We start from the raw sequence: 19,686 nt of genomic DNA on the forward strand, positions 1-19,686 counted from the left end.
AGAGCCCCGAAAGGAGGAGCGAGGACACGGTGACACTCAACCGGAGCAGGGACAGGGTGACATTCAACGGCGCGAGGCGCCTCCCGACGCGCCCCCGGCCCCTGCAGCCCTCCCAGCCCCTTCCAGGGAAATTCTTCAGGAGTAATTGCAAAATCCTCTGGTGCATCACACGCAGCGTGCGATGTTATTAACTCGGCAGCCAGGAGCTGGCAGGAAAGCAATCGGGCTGTTTCCCCAAGACTGAGCCAGGGATAATTGAGTTGAATGGGAAGGAATTGCTGCTCTTTGTTAGATGATCTTCCAGCCCTTCCATACTGATCTCATTTCGGGTTATTCAAACAGACTTTTGAATTAAGAGATAAAGTTGTTTCAAAACATTCGGAAGCTCTTAGAAAAACTTGGAAATTCTTTCTGTTTACACATAACCCTTCTCCCGGGATTAAGCATCATCTGGGAGGGTCTCACCCCTGAGAGGTGTGGGGAAGGTGAAACCCAAACTGCCCATCCCATCCTGTCCCTCTGTCCCCCCGCACTGGGGGCAGCCCCATCGCAGGGAGGGGAGCTCAGTGAGGGATCCGTGGAGTTCATGTTACCGAAAGTACAGCGAGCTGGCAGAAAATCAATGCTGAAATATGGCCAGCTGTACTCCCTCCCTTAACTAGCTCCTTTAAGACTGTTTTAAGATGCAATTATTTAAGGTCGGGGAGGTCAAGTACACAGCACAATACTGCTGAAAATTAACTACACAGTGTAATACTGCTGAAAATTAACTACACCACGTTATAATGCTGAAAATTTCCCTGTTTGATCAGTTTTGCCCCAGTAATGGAGCCTCCTCCCTGGCATTTGTCTGACCTGTGCACTAACTCATCCTAAATGCAGGAGAATCCAGGGTTCTCCTCCCCAAGCTCTGACACATGCAAAAATCCACAAAAACCTGCACCCCTTGGAGTAAACCCAAGGCAGATGGCAGTGCTGGTGGTGGCATTTTGGCCTGCACTTCACAGGAGCAAAAACATCAGCTGGATAGAAACAATAATCTTATCAAAACACAAGCAGTTCTTCACAAATACATCCAGGTGGGAGTGAAATAGGGCTCTGCAGGAGGAGGGTGAGCCATCAGCTGAGTATTTTGATTGATTAAGATGCCAATCGCAGCGGGGTCCCAGCTCCTGCCAGTGCAAATGAAACCCCTTCAACAAAAATGTCTGTGCAAGATGAAGCTCCCCAAGTGCTCCCTCAGTTCCCCTTCATTAGCTGCAAATGCTCCTCAAAACACCTGCAGCCAGGTGGGATCAGGAGAGGGACTGGGAGCTCAGGGGCTCCATGGGCTGGGGCCAGAGTCAGGCCCGGGCTGTTGATAACAGCAGGTGAATGTATTGGGCTTGGGCAGAACAAGAAACACTGGAAAACCACCTGGAAACAAGCAGTTGATTAGAAGAAATTGATGCTGAGGCAGCACAGGACACAGAAAGGGTTAAACGTGGAGAGTGAAGGTGTTGGACCCACTCACACCCAACCAGCGCTGACTCCCTGCTGCCAGCGCTGCCAGCCCAGAGCTGATGGAAACGGAGCATTTATACTGAGTTTATTAATTTTTCTACATAAAGGGATGCTGCCAGGAGAACAGGCTCTTTCTCCCACTAATAATAAAATCCATATTCAGGAAGTTTGGAATTAATTTCTCTGAATTCACACCTTAGCTGTCAGCAAAAACCAGGTTGTAAATGGGAGTTGGCTGTGCCAGGAGTGCCCGGGGGGGCTGTGGGGGCTCCAAGGGCCATTTATGCTGGGAACAGCCAGGGCAAAGTTCCCCCTGCTCTTTCTCTGAGGGTGTGAGGGACCCTCACTTGTGACGACATTTTGTCTGTGAAAAGAAATTATTGCCCCTTTTGATGCAGTGCCCCAGGTGGGGGGTCCCCAGCGTGGGGACTGCTCAGCCCCTGGTTCATCCCAGGGTTGGTGTTTTCCACATCCTCATTTGCTCCAGGATAGTTTATCTAATCTATCATCTCTAATTAAAGATAAATAAAATCTTGCAATGACAAAAAGTAATAAAAATCTCATCAGAAACACGTATCCATCCTTGAAGAGGTGCCAAGTCTGAGAAACCACATGCCCAACCCACTCCCTGAGACCCATTTTCCTTCTGTCCTGGTCTCAATCCATCTCAGTCCTTCTCATGGTTTCCATCCCAGCCCTGCTCTCCTGGCTCTTCGGCTTGGAGGAAGAAGCTCTTTATCCCCAAAACTCCTCATTTTGTGGCCCTGGGAGGACCCTCAGCTGCTATGGGACCTCCACGGCCTCCTACAGAATCAATGACAAAAAAGCTGGGGCCTTGGTTGAATTAATTTTGCTTCAAATCTAAAAAAAACTTGCAAGAAAAAGAATTAATTATTCACTAAGCTCTTAAGATAATAAAGATAAAAATTAAGCTTGGATTTCAAGACAGAAAATAGTTCCTCTCCTGTTCAAATATAAATTAGGAGGGCAGATAAATGCTACACAACTCAAAATTCATTTTAATTTCTAAGCAGCCATACAATATTCACAGGCACAGAAGTGATTCCTTGTCTCAGCCCTGAGACGACCGCATTGGCACCGTGGGTAACCAGCTCCTGAAACTCACCTGGATGAGGGAAGGGCTGCACAGCCCCTCCTGGACGGGAGGCTTCATCTGACAGGACAAATCGCAGAATCATTTGGGTTGGAAAAGACCATTAAAATCATCGAGTCCAACCATTCCCTCAGCATTGCCCATCCACCACGAGCCCATGTCCCCAAGTGCCACATCCACATGTCTGTTAAACCCGCCCTGGGCTGCTCCCCATAACAGTCCCTGCCAGCCCTGCTGGCACCCGGGCACTGAGGCTTTGGAAAAGCGGAAGGATTTATTGGATGCTGGAGTTTTATATCACTTGACAGCTGTTGCCTCCCTCGGTATTCGCAGGGCAAGACCTCGAGCTGTCCCTTGCCCTGACAGGACGTTTTCCTGCCTGTGGAGATTCCAGTGCCTGCCCCTGGCTCTGCAGTCTCAGTCATGATGGCCCCAGACGCAGGGGACAGGTCCCTGGTGGGAGCAGCCTCTGGGAGCAGCAGTCCCAGCCAGGGACTATTTCATCTTCCAGCACCCAGCCAAAGGTTTATCTACTTACCCAGCCTCTGAAATGGGCTGGAGCAGGGAATTTATCCCACTTGCAGCCCGGGTGTTTCCCTCTGCAGCCTGAGCGCGATGGAGAAGAGCTCGGCTGGGCAGCGCTGCGGGCACGGGGCAGGCTGGAGGCACTGGGAGCTCTTCCCTCTCCGCTCATCGTCCCGGCTCTCAGGGCTCCCTGTGCCCTCTACAGGCACTGGCCGTGCCCTCAGACGGCTCCAGTGGGATTTCTGGTGGTTTTCCAGATGCTGGGTCATTCCAGATGCAGCTGGTCTGGCTGTCGGTGGGAGCAGTGTGAGGCAGGAGCCTTGGAATGCTCCAGCCATGGAATCATGGAGTCATTAAGGCTGGAAAAGCCCTCCAAGATCATCAAATTCAACCCTCAACCAAACGCCCCTGTGCCCATGAAACCATATCACAAAGTGCTGCCTTTGGGGGTGCCACCGAGTGCTGCAGTGTTTTGTCTCTGGAACAGCGTGAAAACAAGAACGGGGAAAAAAAAAATCTGCATTTTTGCCACGTATTTTTGTAAGTGTTGTGCAATAAATGTGTGTTGAACAAATTAGTTTGTGGTGAGACAGTCGCCGCTGGAACGTTCGGCTGCAGATAGCGCAGGGAAAGCTTTTGAAAGCCAATGCCCAGCTGCACCGACAAGGAGATTGCCGTAAATGCTGCTCAGAACAATTTAAACAATTAATTTCAGCATTTAATGGGCACTTGCACTATCTGCTGGAGCAGAAATGAGAGCGTGTCTTTCATTACCTGCCACACTTCCCCTATTCCTCATCTCACCACCATTCCCCGGGGGCAAAACAAGGCATACGGTAATTGAAATTGCAGCACAGCTGCAAAAAGAGGGGGGGAAAAAAAAAAAAAGGTGGATTTTAGGTTTTTGTCGACCCTGGTTTCCACAGTTTCCACAGGGGGAATGTGATACTCGACTATTTACAAGCATAAAAGTGTCAGGGGATACTGGGGCTGCTGGAGAGTGAAAACAAGCAAACCGCAGCTGCATGTTCAGCCAATGGAGGTGGAAAGTGAACCTGGATGATTTTTGGCTGTTACTCCATGTAAATTGGTCCCTTATCTATGGGGAGACGGGAAATGGGGCAGGAAAATCTCCATTGTGCCTTTCCCCCTTTGCTGTCCCTTTGCAGGGGCACCCGCTGAGCCATGTCACACCTGCAGCCCCGGGGACAATGCCCAGAGGCTCCTGGATGCTCCAGCCAATATTTGGGGCTGGAAGGTGTCAGCTCGGGGCTGAAACACCACCCCTGCTCTCATCATCCGCTGCCCCTGCCTGGTCCCTGCCATCCCTACCTGCACTGCGAGCACTGTCCAGCACTGCCCCTTGCGGATCCTCCTGCCCCTCCCTGCTCCCCACTGTCCCCTTCTGCAACCTCTGTCCCTCCCTTGGTCCCTGCTGTCCCTGCCTGGTCCCCCCTCTCCTCCCCCTGGACCTCCTGTTCCCCCCAGTCCCCTCTGTCCCTGAGTGATCCCCGGTGTCCCTCCCTTGTCACCCCGTCCCTTGCCCCTCCGTTGTGCCCCCTGTCCTCCTCTGGTCCCCACTGCCCCTGCCTGGTCTCTACTATCCCCCTTGAGCCCCTCTTTTTTGTTTCCTGTCCCTCCCTGGTCCCCACTGACCCTCCCTGGACCCCCTGCCTCTCCTTGGTCTCCCCTGCCCATCCCCGGTCCCCGCTGTCCCTGCCTGGTCCCCTCTGTGCCCCCCGGTCCCCAATGTCCCTGCCTGGTCCCCTCTGTGCCCCCCGGTCCCCAATGTCCCTGCTCCCGCCGGACTCTCGCTGTAGGTGGCAGGAGCTGCCTGCGCTGCCTCAGCGCTGCTCGGTGACACTCGGAGCAAAAGCTGCCCTGTGGATGAAAACAGGGGCTGGAAAATGGTTCGTGGCCCTGGGCAGGGGGCTGGGAGGGTCTCGGGGACAAGGAGAGCAGCTGAGGGGGGCAAAAAGCCAAATGTTAGTTTTCTGTTCAACTGCAATTGCCCTAATTTTCTTCTTTCAGTAACGAGGGCCAGGCTCAGGAGTCCTTTTGCTCCTGCCATTTGCTCACTATCAAGATAGCTAGCAAAGCCTCTTTGGCCTGAAAATGATTATTTTTCTTGACAAATCCTCCTGCTGCTGCTTTTTCTATTAATCTCCCTCTGTCTCTTCAGAGCAAAGAGAATTACAGCGGCTGCTCAGAGCCCGTTGCTCGGCTGTCCTTGAACCCGGCTGGCAGCCTGTTGTTAGCAGAACTGAGCAAATAACAGAGAAAGGAATTCCTACAAATATTCTCTCAAATTTGAAAGGAAATTTCCATCCAGCAGCACAAGCATCTCCTTTGTGGTCTTGTCCCAGGAACGTCACAGCATTTGCCCTGAGCAAGCAGAAACACAGGAAGCACAACTCACGCTTCTGTCGACTCAAACAGAAAGTGTTGTTCTGACTAAAATTACTCACTTTGAACAACGATTAACTGGTGATTAATTTCAGAGTGTGAGGAAGGGGGTGGATGTGGCCATGTGCCTCAAGTGCCACTCCAGCACTAGCCCTGATGTCTTTGCCACCAGTCAGCTGCCAGGACAGACCTTGGGCATCCTTGTCACCATGCCACGGGCTCCAGTACTCCACAAGAGCCTTATAAAACAGAGCTGTTTGGCAATTCACACAAGACAGGCATCCAGAATTTGGGATCCAGGTTTCAAACCCCTATTACTTTCTGCTGAGCACTTAGGAGAGCCTAATCCAATTGGCCATATGGTCCTGGGCTCCCTCCAATCTAATTCAGCCATCCCTTGGGCATATTGAAGGGAAAAGAGGGGGGGGAAATTGGAAAAATGTAAATCACATTTTAATAGACTCATAAAAATACACAAAGTGATGACCGAGAAAACTTATCAGATTTTATGGGCATGTGGGTTGCTTGACAGAATATGGAAATGCCACTCAAACGGCAGAGCTGTCCTCATCGGAAACTTCACAACATAATCCAATTTGTGCCGTTCGCTAGACAGAGCAGCCGGACTCATTCAAGCCGTCTGCATCACTGTCACCTCTGCTTCCCTCTCGTGCCACTCAGGGTGAGTGGGAGCTCGGTACAGCTCTGCACAGCTTGGTACAGCTCAGCCTTTCCGAAGGGCCAACTGGCTGTTGGCAGCAGGAGAACCCCAGGGTGGAGGGTCTGGCTGCTTCCCACATCCCAGAATCCTGGGGGGTCTCCAAATTCCAGCATCCTGGGGTCACAGAATCACAGAATCATTCAGGTTGGAAGAAATCTGTGAGATCATTGAGTCCAACCTGTGACCGATCTCCACCGTGTCACCCAGCTCAGAGCACTGAGTGCCACGTCCAGCCGCTCCTTGGGCATCTCCAGGGATGGGTCCCCATGGCCCAGGTCCCAAGGATCAGTCCAGCCACGGTGCAGGTTGGGAGGGAGAAGGGGAAGGGTGTCAGGCTTCCCTGGCCACAGCAATGGCATCTTAGAATCATAAAATCGTGGAAAATCCCAGGCTGGAAGGGACACACAAGGATCATTGTACCCAACCCCTGGCCCTGAACAGGACACCCCAACAATCCCACTGTGTCCCTGAGACTGTTGTCCAAATGCTCCTTGACCATTTTCCTGGGGAATCTGTTCACCATCTGGGTGAAGAACCTTTTCCTAATATCCGTCCTAAACTTCCCCTGACACAGCTCAGCCATTCCATGTTGGTTACCAGCACCCAGAGTCTGCTCACACGAGAGCCAACTGGAGGGAAGGAAGGTGTTAAAGCAAACATGCAGATGGTTTATCTCAGGGCTGCAGGGAGGGCAACAAAGATTTCCTGTTCCTGTTGCCACACACTGGTACCCCTGGAGCTGCCACCGAGGGTGGGGACGGGGGCTGCTCCGGCAGGAGACATCCAGCCCCACTGAATGAGCACTGCCCGGTTTGGATGCTCTCCCCACTGGCACACTGGTGTTTGCAGAGCCCAGTGGAGACATGAGTATCATCTCCTGGGTACCAACATGGCCAATGCTCAGAGGTGCAAATCATTTCTCCTGGGAGAGCCCATGTGGAGAACAATTTTTCTAAAAAGTGCAGGATTTGGCCAGAAATGAGTATGCAGAAGCCTTTGGCAAATGCTTTGAGACACCATTCCCAGATTCCTGCTGGCTGTAGGGCTGCACAGTGTTCTTGCTGATGGTAATTCAGCCAGTGACTGTTGTTTGGAACAAAGGAAATGTGTGAAGATTTGACAGACAATTGTAGAGGAGAAAATAGGTGTTGTGCAGGTGAGCTGCTGAAGTTCGCCCCTCTAATTGCTCTGTAATTGTGCTGCCTCGCAAAGGAGCTCTCTCCTGAGCCTGGTTTGCTTGAACACGCTTGCAAAGAGCTATTTTGTTGGAAGAATTTAATTTTTGCCATTATGTTGTCCAGCACAGTCCAGCTCTGGGTACTTACCACCAATTATCCGTCTGGTGTAAAGCTAATGTTGACACAGAGGTCCTCGATGCATCGACTCTGGGAATCTGCCAGGAAGGCTGGTTTCAAGCACAATAATTAGTGGGCACGGATATACGTGTAAGATGCCCTTGAACTGATGGACTATCTTTATTCACTGGGATGTGATCAATTCTGAGGTTTTTCTTTTAGACAAGCCCTTGAATTTAATTCCATTCTGTACAGTAAGGATTTCTTGTCTGAAATTCACTTTGCATCAGGAGAGCCCTGTCTGAGCTCCCCCATTAGCTATTCTTTCCCCTCATTCCAGAGTCTTAAAGCACTTTACATGGATTAACTAATTAGCTCTCTTCATAACCCAGGCTTTAAGTTAATTTCCCCATGTGCATTATAAGGACGATGCCAGGGAACAAATCTCCCTCCCCCCAGTATTTTCACCCCCCACTGCTGCAGGTAGCTCTGAGGTGGTTGGGGTTAGAGAGAAAGGAGCCCAAAACCCCATGGGACACCAAGCAGGCCTGAATCCCACAGTGCCTGTCCTACCCCGCATCTTCCCTGCTCAGGGTGCAGCCGGAGGGCTGGGGAAGGGAGAGCAGCTCCCTTAGCAATCCAGGGCCAAACACATTGTGCAAAGGACCTGGCAAAAGAGCAGTAGGAAAAACCCAAGGGCAGTGTGAGAAATGAGGGGAGAGGAGGGAGATCCTGCCAGATTGGGGCATTTTGCTGTGGACAGGGCATTTAGGCAGATCCCATGCTGGGAACTCTGCCAAGAGGCCAGGTCATGTCCCACCCGTGTCCAGGAGCACGCTGGGCTGAGCTGTCACAGCTCCGACGGCCACTGCTGCGGCAACACTGCACTGGCACCGGGGGTGTGTGGTTTCAAGGAGGGGTTTGAAGATGAAAATCGAAAAGTACAGAGAAATCTGTCAAAGAGCAAAGCCACGGCATGGGGGCTCTGGGCCAGGCAGGGGCTGCCACCTCCTTGTGAGGTGGTTCATAACCTGGGGTGTCCCCTAAAGCTGGAATTCCTATTGCTGTGACCACACCTGGTGATGCCTTTTCCTGGTCTTAAAATCAAGAGTCAAACACGGTTAGAAGGGGAAAAGGGATTTTACCTTGGGATTTATTGTAAGGATCCTTAGGTGCACACGTCCAGGTCAAATGCATCGAGATGCATCCTGCCGAGTCTGTGTGTGTCTCTGTCCCCCCCAACATTGGGTATCACATTATAGGTGTTACTAATTAACATATCTATCAAAGATTCCCCAAGGAGAGGCTCAAGTGAGCCCCCCCTCCCCAAGAAACCTTCCCCTGGATGGCTCTATCTGAGTTTACAGAATGTGTTCTGGAGAGGACCTTGGGCTCTGGGACACACTGATCCCTGGCTACGAAGCTTCTAAAATGTTGAGTCTCTCAGCTTGACAAACAAGGCCAAGAATGGAGGCAAAAAGCACTGGGAATACAGAAGTTGTAAAAAGGTATAACAGGGGTATAAAAGAAAAGGCAAAAATCTTCATGGCATCACTGGGAGGGTGCAGGCTGCCTGCGGGGACAGGGGCTCCCAGCTGCCTGCAGGATTCCTCTCCGGAGGATCCTGGGCGAGGACAGGCTGCTCCAGCCGTGGGGAGCACCCGCCCGGCTGCCTCCTCTCCCCCATCCCTCCGGCCTCCCGCACCTGGGAATTGCTGTAACACAAAGGCTACACACAAATGGCTGCCCACCCGCAGAGATGAATATATCCATTTAATATCCAGCTGTGCAGCTCCTGCTTTCCCTTTGGAAATGAGCCTCAAACGTGTGCAGCAGCCAGGGCAAGGCAGCGCTTGGTGATTCCCAGCCCCTGGCAGAAATGCGGTGACCACGTCCGTGTGCACACAGTGAGGGGGAACACCCCAGCTCGGGTTTTCTCAGGGGCAGCTCCCTGAGGCCAGTAATTTGTGCATTTTAATTTTATTTATATGCTGAAATTTCTCCTGCTGGCATTCACACGCAGCAGCTCGGCTTGGTGTAAGCCGAGGAAAAAACTCCTGTATCTGTGCCTGTCTTGTCTCTCCCCTTCTCTTCCCAAGGGCTGTGATTTTATGTTTAGAGATAATTTCACCAGCCCGAGTTTACCAACTGCTCTGTCTCCCTGTACAGGCAGGTCGCTGTGTTGTGTACGTGGAGGGCTGTTTACAGCTGCTGATAGACTCTAGACGCAACAGGAACAGCCACTGCCATACATTAAATGCTGCAGCATAAAATAGGAGGAAATTAATCTTTTATTTCTGTCCCTTTATAAGCTCCTACTCGCATTCTATTGCTGTTCTTGTAAGTTATGAAAAGGTTTATTTTTCAGTAAGCATGTTCCGTTCTAGCACCCAAAAAAAAGAGCAGCGTGTAAGGCGAGGATAAAATCCCTCCTGGCAGATCCTGGGCATAAGGATGGGGAGAGATTTATCTGAAGGAGGAAGGGAGCGAAATTAAGAGATGGGATTTACACTAAACAGCAGGGAAATGTGTGAGCAGGGAGAGCCCTCAGGCGCGGAAGAGCTTCCAAAGACAAAGGCTGCCATGCTGGGATTGCAATATTTGAGAAAATATTGTGGAGTGTGGGAAGCTCGCAGGGATTTTGGATCCCAAATTGCAGGAGGTTTCATTTGCAATAAATATTGGGAGCAAACAGAGACCTGTCTCCTTCACATCCCCTTCCCTCTTGGCTTCAAAGCTCTGTGGAGTTAGGAAGTCCCTGGAAGAGGCGAGCAGTGACACAAATCCCCTGGGTCCCTGAGGGTCTCTCATGGGTCACAGGGAAGTTAATTCTCCCCCTGCTGAAGCCCTTGGTGACGGTCACTGCTCTGGGGACAGGCTCAGTGCAGGTGGAGCCCGGCTGGGGCGGAAGCAGGTGGCTTGGTCACAGCCTCATCTTTTGTGTCTCTAAAAAATGACCTTTCCCCACCTGGTCGGAGGGGACTGAGTGACAGCACGGGGCTGATGGCAGCTGTAAATCTTGGCCCAAGAATGAGTTAGAGATGGAAATTCATTGCTGCACCTTCAGCAGGTGGTAAAACCCATTGTAAATCTCTGAAAGGCTTGTCAGGACGCTAATGGATTGAGCTCCTGATGCTTAAATTTCACAGCTTCCAGTTCTCCTGAAATGTCACCTGGAGGACTCTGCAGAAGGACAAGGGGACAGAAAGGACCCCCCATAGCCTTTGGTGAACCCTGACAGTGGGGACAGCCCCAAGCTCTGGCACTGGAAGGGAGAGATGGGGACTTGTATCCAAGATACAGCCTGGGGCTTGTGCGGGGAGCTCGGCTCCTGCTCCAGCACCAGTCGAGGGCCAACACAGGGCAGCCAGTTTTGGTCCCCACCTCCACTGCCTGGGTGGACACATCCCCCAGGTCCCCATGTCCACTGCCTGGGTGGATGTGCATCCCACTGCTACCACTCTGCTGCTCTCTCCCCTCCTGTGCTGCCTTTGGGCACCGGGACAGGGCTTCCCCCAGCTCCAGCCCCACATCTGGGGGCAGCTGGGGGTGGTCAGACCTCACCATGCCCCTCCCAGCATTCACCCTATGGATTCAGCAGCAGACTGAGGAGTGAAAAACCAAACTCCTGCCTGGCTTGGCTGCCTGCAGCACAGGGAAGGTGTCAGGGCAGACCTGGAGCCCGGCAGCAGGAGACAAATGGGCCAGGGGTGAGTGGCATTAATGTGCCTGTGGTGGCATTAATTTTACCTCTGCCTTACCCAGGTGAGCAGTGCTGTGGCAGCACCTCCCTGACTGGAGGAATGATGATCCCTATTTATCTTGTCTGGCATCTCAGCTCTGGAAGCATTTTTAATTCAGTTTCTCCATTTTCCCCTCTTTTTGTCTTCCTAGATTTAGATCCCATTAAAATCTGTCTTGTTGGCTGCTTTGTTGAGCCCGGCAATGGCAGGCAGGGGAGAGGGATTTCAGGTATTTCTCTTCTGAAGGTCTGTCCTGACTCAGAGCAAGTTAACCCATTGCTATTTCTAAGCTACTCCTGTTGTGTTCTTTAATTTCTTTGAGTAAACTAAAGGCAAAGGAAGATTCTGCTCTTGCGACAGCCCTGAGGTCAGAGAGCTTGCAAAATTAAAGCACTGTTGCTTTGTTTAGTCATGTCTCTTCTGCAAAATCAGATGTGGATTTGCTGAACAGATCGAGGGGATGCTGGGTGACTCAGATCCATCCCACTCCTGCTGCGCTGTGTCCAGATTTCCCAGCGAGTCCTCCCTCACACTAACGGGGAGGCAAGGGATGCTCTGCCACAGCTCTTCAGGGCAAGTGAACCCCAGGGAGTCCCTTCCTGGAGTCAGTACTGGCTTGTAGGGGGGCTCAGGAGTGGGGGGCCGCTGTCAGGCTGCCAGGGGGACTCAGCAGTGGCTCGGGTCAGGCAGCAGCAGGACATGGAAGAGGGAGCACAATGCAGCCACTTAGAAAAAGGAAACTTTTCCCCAAGGCCTCGTTCTAAGCAGGAGCCCCAATTCCTGCCTTTCTGCCCCTCCCCACAGCTCAAGCTGCTGGCAGAGAATGACCTAAAAGTGCATTTTACAGCGTTGATGTCGCTGTTAAACTGCTGCCAGCTGGGAGGTTTCAGTGCATGAACTGGCTCTGGTGGGGCTGTCAGGATTTGCAGTGAGCAAACAATAGGAAACAACATTTTTCAACAAATCTTCTGTAATTTCAACATCATGCCATTGATTTTGAGTCCCTTGGGCTGCAGTAGTTGAACCATTATTGGTTTGTGTCATTAAGGACTGGGGCAGGGGAGCTGTGCGAATCCCCGAGGCAAGGGAGTAAATATTAGGGCTGGTTTTTCTTTTTGTATGTTACTGCCTTCCTTTCCAATAAGTTGCTACACCACAGGAGACCCCAATCAAAATAAAGTAAATTAAGAGTGGAAAAATATTAGGCATAAAGACACAAATTGAAGGGATTTGCTGGTGCTGCCGGGGGTCTCAGCGGGAAGCTCTGGAGCAGCACTGGCAATTCTCCCTTTCCCCAGATTTTGGTGCTGATGTCTCAGCCTTGCCAGAGCTGATTAGTAGCTGCTTTTAGGGTCAGGATAGATTCTGAGCAGCCCAAAGGCGTCCCACAATGGGAAGCAGCCCTTGGTTGCTGCCACACCACAGCACAAAACCAGGCACCAGAGAGCAGCCGCTCCCCGCTGTGGGGGCCGGGGCATTGTGCAACATCCCCTTTCCAGGTGTCCCTAAACACCCCCAGTCTTCCCCAAGCATGCAAGGGGCCACAACACCCAGAAGAGAACCCTGAGGGGCAGCAGGAAACCAAGGCACCTGCTGGGGCAGTGGGCAACATCACCTGGGCTGGGACATAACGTTCAGCCGGAGTGCAAACAAGCTGCCAGCAATGAATGGATGCTGGTGCGCAGGTCGCCTTCTGCACAAAAGGAATATCATAGCATGCAAATGTCGTTTGTATTGTGATCATTAGCTCGAGCTGTGGGAGGTGCCTTATATCAGTTAAATTCTTCCCGGGGCTCCCGCAGAGCTGCCGAGAACTTCTTAAGTGCACAGTGGCATTTAAGAGATTGCTGCCTGCTCTGAGCAGATGTTGCATGGATTAGACAGCTCAGTGTGCAAGACAGCTTCAAATTAAAACAAAAAAAGATGCAATATTTATGGGCTGCTCTGCGTGTGCTGGAAATCTGAGAGGAACACACCGTGTCTGGTAGTAAAGGTACAACCAGAAACATACCTGCAAACACCCGGAGTTTGGCTTCAAAGGCAGAGCAGCAGCAGTGGAGGCCAGTGCAGGGAGGGCTGAATTATCATTTCCTGAATATTTACAGTAATTTACACAATTCTCCCCTGTGAGGGTGGCGAGGCCCTGGCACAGGCTGCCCAAAGAAGCTGTGACTGCTCCATCCCAGGAAGTGTCCAAGGCCAGGTTGGATGGGGCTGGGAGCAGCCTGGGACAGTGGAAGGTGTCCCTGCCCATGGCAGGAGGTGGGACCAGATGAGCTTTAAGGTCCCTTCCAATCCAAACTAGTCTGTGATTCTCTGATTTCATTTATCTGGATAGTGATCAGCAGCTTTGGCTGAATCCATGACAGTTGTGGCCTGGCCCTGCCACAGTGGCAGACTTGGGGCTGCTCAGATAGCCAGATTTTCAGAGATTTGTCTTTGTCAGCACAGACACAGGCGGCTGCCTGTGCCCTGCACCTTTCCTCAGCCAGCCTTCCTGGAGTGTGCACCAGCACGTCCCCAGCCTGACCAGAGCCCAAACTGGTGCTGAGGAAGGGGCAGCAGCATAGACAGCCCCCACCTGCCCTTCCCTCCATCAGAGTCCATCCAAGACTCAGGCAAGCAGCTGATGCTGCCCTTTTGTCCCTCAGCACTCCTCACCCACACCTGCTCCTCTTCCTTGTGCTTCCCTTTAAATCTGCTGGCTGCAGAGCTGCCCTCTCCTTCCTTGGATGCGTTTTCCCGTGCTATTCTTTACCCTCTCTGCAGGGGCTGAGCTCTGACTTCCAAGGCTTCCTACAGGAGCTCTGGCGTGGGTGCTGCATGGAGCAGGTTGGGCACAGGCGAGCTCTGCGCTCAGGTCTCGGGGCGGGGACCGGCCAAGCCTCCTCTGTGCTCCTGGAAATCCTCTCCAGGGGCTCATGTCCCGGTGCTGTGCCCTGCGTGCGGCTCCGGGCCAGCCCCGGGAGCTGCTTGCTGCTGCAGAGTCGCTATAGGTGGCAGCATTGGCGAGCCAGAGGCTCCTCGGCTGCGCTCACTGGGGTGATTCAGACACAGAGGAGCAGAAGGTGTGGTACAGGTAATCCCCTCGCTGGAGCTGCACCTCCCGGAGTGGAGCTGCCCTCCAAGGCTGGGCTTTCTATCAGGAGCAGCTGAGAACGGATACACCGGGCCAAGGCTCCTGGGAGCCTCCAGCTCCTCTGCCCTGAGGTTTGGGTCTCTGTCGCCTTCCGCAGGGAGGTTTTCTCACCCAAAATCCTGCTCAGAGGCAGCCCTGGGTGAAGGGATGCTGCCATGGGCAGTTTGGGAATGCTGCACGGAGGATGGAGAGCGAGGTTTTCCCAAGCCCTCGTGTCCTCCAATATTTATAGTGACTGGCGGTAACTCAAATACGGTTTGTGGTTCGACCTGATGAACCTGAAGCCCTAAATCACGCGAATCTGCCAAGTGAAGCACTTTAACCTCTGCCCTCGCCGCCGTAAACAGCGACGGGCTGCGGCTCCCGGCAGCGTTTAATGAACTGCCTGGTGCTGCCAGCAGACTCGCTAATGCTCCGTGCCCCTCCTCTGGAAGCCCCCTGCCCCCTTCCCCGAGCTTTCTAAAACCTTCTCCTGTAATTGCTGCCCTTCTGCTGGGCAGAAGGAGCAGCTGGGCAGCCGATGGGCTCGTGAAGAGCCACTTCCCTGGTTATGGCCCTGCGAGCTGGGACCTGGGACGGGCCCAGCGGTGGCTGTGCAGGAGCAGGGGAGGGGAGGTTCCTTGGTTCCCCACGCATCTTGGAAGGGAAAAGGGAGCAGAGAGAGACGAGTGACTCTTTGGGGACAAGGGACTCTGATTTGTGCCCCACAGGGGAAGGCTGCTGAGCAGCAACAGAGACAGCTTCCCAAAGCGGGTAAGGGAAGCAAATGCCTTCTGCAGGCACCGACTGTGAGAACAGAGCTGTGAAAAATCCCACCCAAAGCCTCCGTTATCTCAACAAGTTTCCTATTTATTTTCCAGGCACAACACACTCTGTAACCTCCTGCTTTACTCAGAAGGGAAACCCTTTCTATTTATTTATTTATTTAAATTGAGAACCCTGGTGGAAAACAAGCTTTGCTTCCAGGAGCAATTACATTCCATCTCTTAACTGGATTAGGTAACTTGATAAAACTCCAGTGGAAAAATATTTGCTCATATTTAATCATTTGTTGACTTGGCACCTCACGAAATAAAGCAAAATTAAATAAAAATGTGTAAAGGGCAACCCGCTTGCTGATAAATCCAGCCCACTCTGAGCAGTTTATTACAGGAGCAACGATCCATTAGCTCACACATAAATTAGAATCGTGCATCCCGTTTATGGAGTTGCAAATTGTTGGCGGCTGCTGTTGTGTCAAAACCAGGCTGTGCCAGGAATGAATCACGGCTGCTGTCGGGACTGCCTGCCCTCAGCAGTTTAGGGTTAGGCAGGATGAAAAGCAAAAGGAATTAAAGCTCTTTGTTTAATTTCATAGAATATCATGGAATGTCCTGAGCTGGAACAGACCCATAAGGATCATCCAGTCCAACCTCTGGTCCTGCCCAGACACCCCAACAATCCCACCCTGTGCCTGAGAGTGTTGTCCAAATTCTTCTGAAGCTCTGGCAGCTTTGGGGCTGTGACCATTCCCTGGGGAGCCTGGGCAGTGCCCAGCACCCTCTGGGGGAAGAACCTTTTCCTAATATCCAACCTAAGCCCTCCTCTGACACAGGACCCTGTTGGGTCCTGTCCCTGTTGCAGAGAGCAGAGACTGGTGCCTGACTTTTTGTGCTGCTTGTACAAACAAAACAAGCAGCACATTTGCATGGTAACAGGATCTGCAGCCGTGGAATGAATCCTCTGCTGGTGCCCTGAAAACCAACCCCATCCATCTATTGATCACAGCTCTGTGCTATCTGTGCCCACGTGTGGGAATGCAGCCCCTGAAAGGAGATCCAGCCATCAATATTCTCCCCAGCTGTACCTGCTGCTGTGCTCCTTATTGCAGGTTGGATCACCTCCTGAGGAGCTTCCCATTATTTCTCAGCCCAAAAGGAGGGATTACTGCCTGACACAGCTGCTGCTACCTGTGTGCTGCTAACAGGGAAATGAGAGGTTGCAAGGTTACCTGGAGTCCCCAGGTGATCATTATACAGCTCCAATGGCAGGAAAACAATTGGTCTGGGGGGAACTGCAGCAGGAATTGGTTCAGCCAAGTACTGGCATCATTAACCCTGACAAGGCTCGCTGATATGCAGCTGGGCTGAGCTTTGGCCTGGATGGGATTTTCAGGAGCATCAAAATGAACAGCAGATGAGTCAATCTCAGGTGAAGCCCATCCCAGAGCGATGAGCTCGGCCAGGCTGTGCCCTCCTCTGGAGCACCTGATGCAGCCCCCGGCAGAGCCCACCCCCAAACCTGCAGTCACTGTTTGGCCACAGGCTTTGGGATGTGGCTGCAGTGATCCAGCAGCTGCACAGGCTGCTGGGATGTGCTCCTACAACGCTCAGCCTGGCAGATGCTACACACAGAGCTGCAGTGGCTCAGCACAGGGCCCGAATGCCTTTGGGTGGGATTTTTGCCATTGCCAAGGTGACCCAAAGGACTTTCACTCCTGCCTTTCCTGGGATCTCAGCTCAGCCCACACAAGGGGGGTCAGTGCCTGTGGTTCTCCAAGAAACCTGCAATTTCTTCGCTAAAACTGTGACTGTGAAGAGCAGCATTTTGAAATCTGCAGTTTTGTATTTCCTGAGATTGTGAGGACTTCTGGGGATGAGCCTGTGCTCTGTCCTCTGTGTGCTGTCAGTGCTGTGTCCCCCCCACGCCTGTGTAACTGCAGGGGTGTCAGATCACAATGGTGGGATCTGGCACAGGCTCCCCTGGCCAGGCCATCGCTCCAGCTGATGCTCTGCAGAGGTGTAAAGATCTGGAGGAGCCGCAGGGAAGGATTGCACAGGTTGTTTTGGGTTCTTTGGCCCCACACGGCAGTGCTGTGTTTAAGCTCCCCCCAAGGCCAACACCACCATTCCAGGGGCTCAGCTCTCCCTTTGTTGGTGGCTGCAGCTGCTCAGGGTCTGTGGAGTGCCAGGGCTCGGTGACCCTCTCCTTCCAGATGTGGTGATTTAAGCAGTGGTTAAAGACCCCTGCTCACCTGCACAGCCAGAAGGAATGAAATAAAAGAGGTTGTGCTTTATTTATTCTTCTTAATATGAAATTCATGCCCTGATTGCCTTTCCTTTCTCCAGCCAGGCTTCTGGGAGGTAAGAGATTCAGTTTATGAATCTGAATTTGGGGAAGCTTCATCTTTTGAGCTTTCTGTTCAGGGAAAGTTACTTGATAGCCAGAGAGCCAAGGGGGAAATACATTATTGAAAGAAAAGCTTCCTTTTTAATCTAAAATTCAGCAGGATCTTTGAGATGAAAAAGGTTATTTCCAAGAGTCTGTCCAGCATATCTTGAGGGCTTCTCCTTCCCATACAATAAGCAGTGAGTGGGAGGGAGGCAGAAAAGAGCCTCAGTCAGAAACAGGCTGCTGTTCTCTCTCAATTACACTGGCATCCCATCTTCTGACAAGGGAATAGCAATTCCCCCTGCAAAGAAGTGCTTGGAGGCTGGCTGGAGAAAGAGGAGAAAGTAATTATGGCTAAACTGTGCAAACAGGGACTCCTGGGAGCAGCCTGGCAGCTTGCAGGGGCTACTCATAGGAGCAAAATATGAGTTAGAACACTTCCACCCGGGAAAGTGCTTGAATAGGAGTCTTTGTCCCTTTGAACTCAATTTGTTGAATGCTGGTTAAGAGCATCTTGAAGCCCAGAAATGGGAATGATGGGATTTCCTGAGGACAGGTGGATGCTGGGGGGTTCACACTCCAGGGGATTGTGGCTGGTTGCCAAGAGCTCCCTGCAAGAGACACATGTTTTTGGGGGCTCAGTGCCTTCCATTGTGTTGCTGTCCAAGAGTTTTGGAGCAAGGCCAGGACAAGGTGCCTTTTCCTGTGAGATGCAGACCCTGTTCCCATCACCCTGCATCCCCCTGCCTGGGGATGGGATGTTGGAGCTGGTCCCTGTGTGAGGTAGCGGGAGAAAATCTTGCCAGAGTCAGACCCATCCTTGGGAGAAACTTATTTTTCTCTCTGACCTGGAAACGCTCCAGCTTTGCTTCTGCTCCCAATTTAAAACCATTCTCTTGCCACGGTCAATCATTTTAAATCCTCCCCCTGGACTGTGCTGTGCTCGAGGAGCTGCAGGAGCAGGAGCTGTGTGTCTGTGTCAGTACAGGCAAACAGGGAGGGACAAGCTCCAGCTCCTCTCTGGGGATGCCATTAGGTGGGATTTGTGTGCGGGATGGAAATGCAGCAGCTCTGCTGTCAGCAGTTCTGTCCACAGCCACGCTCCTCTCCACTCCTCTGGGTGGATTTTGGGGTTGCTGTGCTAAAGGGAGGCTTTAATTGTGCCGCTTAGATGACAAATACCAAATGAGATGTGCTTGTTCCAAAAGATGTCCGAGCCACATCTCCCTGGGTCACATCCAGGCTCTGCTGTGCCCTCACCCAGCTCTGAGCATCCACATCTCAAAATCCCAGGAGTTTTCACAGAATCCCAGAATTACTGAGGTTGGAAAAGCCCTCCAAGACCATTGAGTCCAACCTGTCACCAATCCCCACCTTTTCACCCAGACCAGAGCACTGAGTGCCACATCCGGTCAGTCCTTGGACACCTCCAGGGGTGGGGATTCCCCCACCTCCCTGGGCAGTCTGTTCCAACCCTTTTCGTGCAGTCTCAATTCCATTTATTTTGAAATGCCATTAATCTGGGAGGAAATGTAAACCCCTCTGTTTGTGCCAGAAAAACAGAATGACACCAATAATGTGCTCAGAGCAAATTATCTCTGCTACCTGCTTTTGCTGGGAACAAAACCTCAGCCTTGCGATTCCAGCCCCCTGGAAAAGCTAATTATAAGATATTCATAAATTTAAAATATTAGTTATGCAAAGAAGTTTCTAAAGAATATCGATGTTGCTCTTTCCTGAGAGAACAAGGAGTACTAAAACTTTTTGGGGCAGTGCTCCCACGTACACTCTCTGCTGTTATTCCTGTTGTTATTTTAGTGCTCTCTACATCTCAGGAGCTCAGGGAACTGCAGGTGGATTCCCACACCATCCATCCTGCTTTTGCACCTTCTCCTTGCTCCGTGAAGCCGGAGCATGTGGAGTCATGTGGACTCCAGCAATCCAGGCCACTTCTGCCTCATTTCTTTTCCAACCTGCAGGGAGATTCCAGCTTGGGAGCTCGGAGCTGCTGCTGATCATGTGTCGCACGGGGCAGACAGCACATTATTTTGTAATAATTCAGGACAGTTGCTCGCATTTGCTCAGCTGGC

This window comes from Coloeus monedula (genome assembly GCF_965178545.1).
Source record: "Coloeus monedula genome assembly, chromosome: 24".
Lineage (NCBI taxonomy): Eukaryota > Metazoa > Chordata > Aves > Passeriformes > Corvidae > Coloeus > Coloeus monedula.